This window comes from Mesoplodon densirostris, chromosome 6 (genome assembly GCF_025265405.1).
Source record: "Mesoplodon densirostris isolate mMesDen1 chromosome 6, mMesDen1 primary haplotype, whole genome shotgun sequence".
NCBI lineage: Eukaryota > Metazoa > Chordata > Mammalia > Artiodactyla > Ziphiidae > Mesoplodon > Mesoplodon densirostris.
This window is the reverse complement of record NC_082666.1, coordinates 121,592,354-121,599,716: the sequence shown is the minus strand read 5'-3', so window position 1 is coordinate 121,599,716 and position 7,363 is coordinate 121,592,354. Positions and strand designations below refer to the sequence as shown.

Below are 7,363 nucleotides of genomic sequence, written 5' to 3'. Positions count from 1 at the left end.
GTTTTTTCAAAAAATGATGATGAACCAAAATGAACCTTGACCATTTCCTCATGCCACATAAAATTACTTAAAATGGATTATTTGCCTAAATATTATAATTTATCATAAAAACTAAAACTATAGTTTTTTCCAGAAGAAATAAGAGAAAATCTTTACAACATTGGGACAGGCAAATATTTAGATAGAACAAAATAGGTCTAAACCAGGAAAGGGAATTAATAATTTTAACATCACAAAAACTATAAACTTCTCTTACAAAGACACAATTAAATGATAAAGCAAATCAGTGACTTGGAGAAACTATTTTAATAATACATAGTATTGGGCTTCCCTGGTGGTGCAATGGTTGAGAGTCTGCCTGCCGATGCAGGGGACATGGGTTCGTGCCCCGGTCCGGGAAGATCCCACGTGCTGCGGAGTGGCTAGGCCCGTGAGCCATGGCCGCTGAGCCTGAGCGTCCAGAGCCTGTGCTCTGCAATGGGAGAGGTCACAACAGTGAGAGGCCCGCGTACCGCAAAAAAAAAAAAAAAAAAAAAAAAAAAAATATATATATATATATATATATATATAATAATAATAATACATAGTATCTAGCAAAGGACTTGCATCCAGAAGATATATAGAACTCTTCATTCTCAAAGATAAGACAATAAACTCAATAAAAATGGGGAAAAGATTCAAAGAATTTATAAAAGAAGATATATGAATAGGTAATCAGCTCATAGCTATATGCTCAATACCATCAATCAGTAGGAAATGCAAATTAAATCCATATTGAAATAATACTACATGCCCATTTAGTTTCTGATGAGAATGGCCCTTTGAATTTGTGTTCCCATGTACATAATATATCCCTTTCTCCAACTTTTTAAAGAATTCATTATTTCTTTGTTTTTCAGCATTTTGACTATGCTCTGCTTATGCGTGTTTCCTCTGTATTTATTCAGTTTGGGGTGTGCAACATCCAGTGAAACCATCTCAGTCAATGCTTCTTTTCGTTTTTTGTAAGATTATTAATTTGTTACCAAAGACCATCCAATCACAGCCAAAACCATTGCCGAAGGTGTTGGCATCCTCTCAGAAGACAAGGAAACCGTAGAAGACATTGCTGCCTACCTCATCATCCCAGTGAGCCAGGTGAACCCAAGAAATGCCAATGCCTGCATGGTACGTGGAAGTGATCTGAAGGACTTGACTTTCCAGCAGCTGGATGACATTTTGAAGTTCCATACTGAGATTGTGTTTCCCAGGTCCTCTCCTCAGCAGAAGCTGATCGTTCAGGAAGACTGCCAGAGAGAGGGGACTCTCATGGCTGTAACTGGTAATGGTGGCAATGACTCAGCTTTGAAGAAGGTGGACACTGAGGTTGCTATGGGAATTGCAGGCTCAGAAGTGTCTATGTAAGCTACTGACATGATTCTCTTGGAATGGAATTTTGCCTCAACTGTGACTGGAGTAGAGGAAGGTCGTCTAATCTTTGATAACTTGAAGAAATCTATTGCCTACACCATAGCCAGAACATTCCAGATATTTATTATCTGGAACACCCCCTTCCTGATATTCATTATTACAAACATTCCACTACCCTTGAGGACCATCACCATCCTCTGCATTAACTAGGGCATGGACATGGTTCCAGCCACCTCTCTGGCTTATGAGCTAGCTCAGAGTGACATCATGATGAAGAGACAGCTCGAAAACCCCAAAATGGACAAACATGTGAATAAGCAGCTGATCTGCATGGCCTATGGACAGATTGGTGTGATCCAGGCCCTGGGAGGGCTTCTTCACTTACTTTGTGATCCTAGGCTGAGAAGAGCTTCCTCCCAATTCACCTGCTGGGTCTGAGTGGACTGAGATGACCACTGGATCAATGAAGTTGAGGACAGCTGCGGAAAGTAGTGGACCTACAAGCAGAGGAAAATCTTGGCTTTTACCTGCCACACAGCCTTCTTTGTCAGTATCTTGGTGGCACAATGAGCCAACTTGGTGATCTGCAAGACCAGGAGGAGTTCAGTCTTCCAGCAGGGGATTTGGCCTCTTTGAAGAGATGGCCCTTGCTGCTTTCCTTTTCTGCTGCCCTGGAGTGGGTGTTGCCTTGAGGATGTATCGTCTCAAACCTACCTGGTGGCTCAGTGTCTTCTACTCTCTCCTCATCTTCCTATATGACAAAGTCAGAAAAGTCATCATCAGGTGATGCTGATGCCCTGGTGGTTGGTGGAGAAGGAAACCTACTACTAGACCCCATGTTTCACACTATGGAGCACCATGTCACACACTCTGCTCCCATTATCCACCCCCTTTTTGTGTACTTTATTCTTGGAGTTAATAATTCTATACTGGTAGGAAAGCACTGAAGCATGTGGAGGAAGCAAGATGTTCTGAAATGAAACATGTAGCTATATGGGGCGAGTGTGTGGGTGGAGGTGGGGAAAGGGTTCCCAGAGAAGCATCTGTCTATGGAAATCACAGCAGGGAAGGTTATTTTGTGCCTTTTTGTTTTTGTAGAGAGGAAAACTAGAATCTCCTTGCCTGATGCACAGCAAAGGCAATTTGCTGACATTGGGTTGTGGTGAAGGAAAATATAACATTTATTGCAGGGTGCCAAGCAAGGAGAACGGTCAGTTAGTGCCAAAAGACCCAAACTCCCTGAGGCTTTCAGGGAAGGGTTTTAAAAGGCAACATTGTGGTGAGGGTTCCAAGGTGTGTGATCAGAGAGTGGACTTTCTTCTAATTAGTTGGTGATGAAGTGACAGCGTGATGTTTCAAGAATCTTAATCATCAGCCTTCTGGTTCCAACCAGTCTAAGGTCTACATGCTTGTGGTCAGCATGTAGTCACCATCCTCCACTTGGGTGGGGGTCTTATTTTCTGCAGAGCACCCTAAAGGTATGTGTCAGATTGTTATGTATATCCCTTGAGGAGGAACTAGGACTCTGTTTTGTCACTGAACTATTGCTTAAGCTATCATTACTTTTCTTGTGTGACTGCTTTTCCTTTGTTTCTGCATTCCTTCATTTCCCTCATTAATAACTGCTTGAGCTTTGTCTTTGGAACTCAAGGAAAACCTAAAGAATAAAGCCTTTTTCTACAAACGAGAAATGGGGAATGCAAAAAGGCTTTTGTACCCACTGGGCCCCATAGAGTCTTGCTCGGTTTCAATTATTGATTCAATTTCTTTAGCATGTCTTATACTTTTTTTCTTGGAAGCCAGACATTGGGTATTGGGAACTGAGATAAATAATCCTTTAGTCTGAGGTTTTGTGTTAATCTGCCTAAGAGTTGGGCTGTGTTTAAAGTTTGCTGTAGGTATAGGTGCTAGAGGTTCCGAGTTCTTCCAAGTCTTTTGTTTCTTTTTTTCCCTTGTTTTTCTTTGTGTATCCTGAAGGACTCTTCTTTAAATAGAGTATGTGCTTTGCAGCTTTTCCAGCTGTCATCTACTATTATTATATTGGGTTCCCATTAATGTGGTGGTAAGTTGGGGGGCAGGGGAACCATTCTACAATTTTATGACTGAATCTCAGTCTTCTAGTGGGCCCTGAGGGGAATTGAGGATAGAAAAAAGAGGGGAGGCATTCTGGACTTTGGATAAATGGCCCCCTAGATAGTTAGAATGCATATTTCAAGAAGAATTTCCATGACCCCAGATTCTTGCATCTTCCCATACACAGAAAAGCACTAAAATAATTAACTTGAGATACCGGTTCTTTGTGATTGGCAATAATCTTTTACTGAGATGTGTGCTTGACTACATGTATTTCCAAGCCAAAAAATTCATATATCAATATATACTGGCTCTTCCCCTACCACCCCTATCTCTTTGGAGCAGTTCCTCAGAGCTACTGAGTGGCCATCTCCTGGTCTATAGTCCTCAATAAGACCCTAAATAAAACTTAAACTCGCAACTCCCATGTTGTACATTTTTCTTTAAGTTGACAGATCTCTGGTCTCTGGTGGGTCCAGTGATTTCCAGTTTGTTCAGCTTCTTGTAAGGATGGGAGTGCTAACTTCTAAGCTCTTTTCATGTGGGAAACTGCTCCTATGTTTTATAATTTATTTGCTAACCAGATTCCATTTTATACTCTAAGTATTTATTATTACTTTTTGAAATGAAAACACTTGTCTTGCAGAAAATAAATGTTCTAAATAAATGTGCATAACAATAGGAATTAAAATTTAAAACTTAATTATATAAATTCATTAGTAGGGAGGTGTTCAAATAAATTATTTATTATTCATACCGAGTGATACCATGCAGCTGTGAAAAGATATGAGACAGATTTGTATATTGGTAAGGTGATAAGAAAAGATCACAAGGTTCACAGTTAAGTAAAAAAATGAAAATTTGAGAGTATAATTTGCTCTCATTTGTGTATTATAAAGGGCAATGTGTCTATATGTCATTGTAGTAGAAAGAATAAATAAGAAAAGAGTAAAATGAGTTACTTTTGAGAACTGAGGAACTAAGGGTTTAAGGTTGTACAGAGACCTGCTTTTCATGGTGTATCCTTTGGTGTCATTTGATTTGAACATATTGCTTTAAAAAATACAGTTAATAAATATATTACAAAACTGGGACTTCCCTGGTGGTGCAGTGGTTAAGAATCCACCTGCCAACGCAGGGGATATGGGTTCGATCCCTGGTCTGGGAAGATCCCACATGCCTCGGAGCAACTAAGCCCGTATGGCACAAGTACTGAGCCTGTGCTCTAGAGCCTGCGGGCACAACTACTGAGCCCGTGTGCCACAAGTACTGAAGCCCATGCACCTAGAGCCCGAGCTCCGCAACAAGAGAAGCCACCGCAATGAGAAGCCCACACACTGCAACAAAGACCCAACACAGCCAAAGATAAAAATAAATAAATACATAAATAAAAAATTTACTTAAAAAAATTACAAAACCAGGGGCTTCCCTGGTGGCGCAGTGGTTGAGAGTCCACCTGCCAATGCAGGGGACACGGGTTCGTGCCCCTGTCCGGGAGGATCCCACATGTCGTGGAGAGGCTGGGCCCGTGAGCCATGGCCACTGGGCCTGCGCGTCCGGAGCCTGTGCTCCGCAACGGGAGAGGCCACAGTGGTGGGAAGCCCGCGTACCGCAAAAAAAAAAAAAAAAAAGACAAAACCAGCTTGTTTAAAATTCCTTTCAATTTTTTATACAGTGGTTTCCATTTGGTTAATGAAACTGGGCCCATTGATCATTTCTGGTCTTAAGAGATAAAATAATGAAACCTTTTTTCTAGAAGGGAGAAAGCATGTGTAAACTGATGCGAGAGAATATGTTTGCAAATAAAAAGAGCTGAGCATAGGCAGTGAGACTTTCAAACACAGATATTGAGAGATTTTAAATATTTATGTTCCTATTTTACTAGCTATAAGAGAGCAATGTTTGCCAGCAACAAAGCACTATTGATTATAGCAGCTGCAGATGAAAGCTAGCTTGTAGGGAGAAGGTGTTAAATGACCAACATAATTAATTAGGAGCCTTGTTTTCCAGTGGGGTGTTTGTTTATCATCCTGTAGTTCATTGTAGTTACTAGTTCTCATTGCCTGACTGCAATCATAGTTTATTCCTGCCATTTTTCAAAATGCTTTTGAATTTTATTCTTCACTGACATCTTTGGTGATCAGAGTTAATAGGTGGTATTCTCATTTTCAAAATGCATTTGTAGTAACAGTATCAAAGCCCTAAGAGAAGCTTTAGAGATACCCTTCATACCTTAACAGTCATAAAACCTTCAACTTTGCATCTAACTGAATCCAAATCTCTTATGCATAATCCCTCCAAAACATAAAATTCAACAAGAAGTATAATAAAACCATACATTGACTTATGGTTTCAGCATTTCTTTAGTAGGAGACAGAGAATATCATGAACTACAAGTAACCTCTGAGAAGAATAAACTCCAACTTGCAACAGAGATGCTAACCTTCCAGCCTGTGGGTGTAGAAAGTGGGTAATGGAGGCCTTAAGAGATTCCATCAAAAGGAAGCAAGGAGCAAGAGGGATTTAGATGAAACACAGACAAAATCACCCTCTGAAAGAGAAATTTCAACACTGAATGATAAAATATATGTGGTAGGAAAAATAATGGCCTGTAAACGTGTCCATGCCCTAATCACCAAGAATCTGAATATTCTACTTTACTTGACAAAAGAGACTTTGCAGATGTGATAAGTGTAAGACATTTGAGATGGAGAAGTTATCCTGGATTATCTGAGTGGGCACTCTGTAATCACGAGTCCTTAAAAGTGGCTGCAGTTCGCTATTTACAATAGCCAAGACATGGAAGTGACGGAGGAGTGGATAAAGAAGATGTGGTACATATATACAATGGAATATTGCTCAGCCATAAAAAGAATGAAACAATGCCATGTGCAGGAACATGGATTTACTAGAGATTATGATACTAAGTGAAGTAAGCCATAAATAGAAAGACAAATGTCATATGATATTGCTTACATGTAGAATCTAAAAAAGTAATCGTACAAATAAACTTATTTACAAAATAGAAATAGAGTCACAGATGTAGAAAACAAAATTATGGTTACCGGGGGGAAAGGGAGAAGAGGGATAAACTGGGAGATTAGGATTGACATATACACACGACTATATATAAAATAGATAACTAATAAGGACCTACTGTATAGCACAGGAAACTCTACTCAATACTCTGGAATAACCTATATGGGAAAAGAATCGAAAAAAGAGTGGATATATGTATATGTATAATTGATTCACTTTTCTGTACACCTGAAACTAACACAACATTGTAAATCAACTGTACTCCAATAAAAGTTATTTTTTAAAAAGTGGCTGCAGTTATAAAGAGAGAGATGTGAGGGCAGAAGAAGGAAGAGAGGTGTGATGTTGCTGGCCTCTACGATGGAGGAAGAGGGCCATGCATGCTCCAAGGAATTCAGGAGATCTCTAGAAGCTGAGAAAGGCAAGGACATGGATTTTCCCCTTGAGCTTCCAGAATGAACACAGCCCTCCCTACACTTTGATTTAAGCTCTGTGAAGGCCAGTTTTGGACTTCTGACCTTCAGAAGTGTAAGATAAGAATTTAACCAAGGTTTTGGTGAGGATGTGGGAAACTAGGCACCTTCGTACATCGCTGATAGGGCTGCAAACCGGTACAATCCTTATGGAGGGGACTATGACAATACTTAAGAAATCTACATATGCATTTTACATTTTGACCCAGAAATACTATTTCTAGGAGTTTATCCTAAAGATGTATCTCCAAAAATGTAAAATTACAGTTGCACAAGGATATGTGTTTCAGTACTTCTTTTTTGTGATTTACTATACTGAAACATCTTGAATGGCCATACATAGAAGAGTAGTGTGGTAGGACATAGTA

At 39.8% G+C, this 7,363-nt stretch overlaps 1 pseudogene; it reads left to right on the top strand.

The window, feature by feature from the left end:
* Positions 1-342: 342 nt before the first annotated feature.
* Positions 343-2,241, top strand: LOC132492124 (sodium/potassium-transporting ATPase subunit alpha-1-like; annotated as a pseudogene).
* Positions 2,242-7,363: the final 5,122 nt, after the last annotated feature.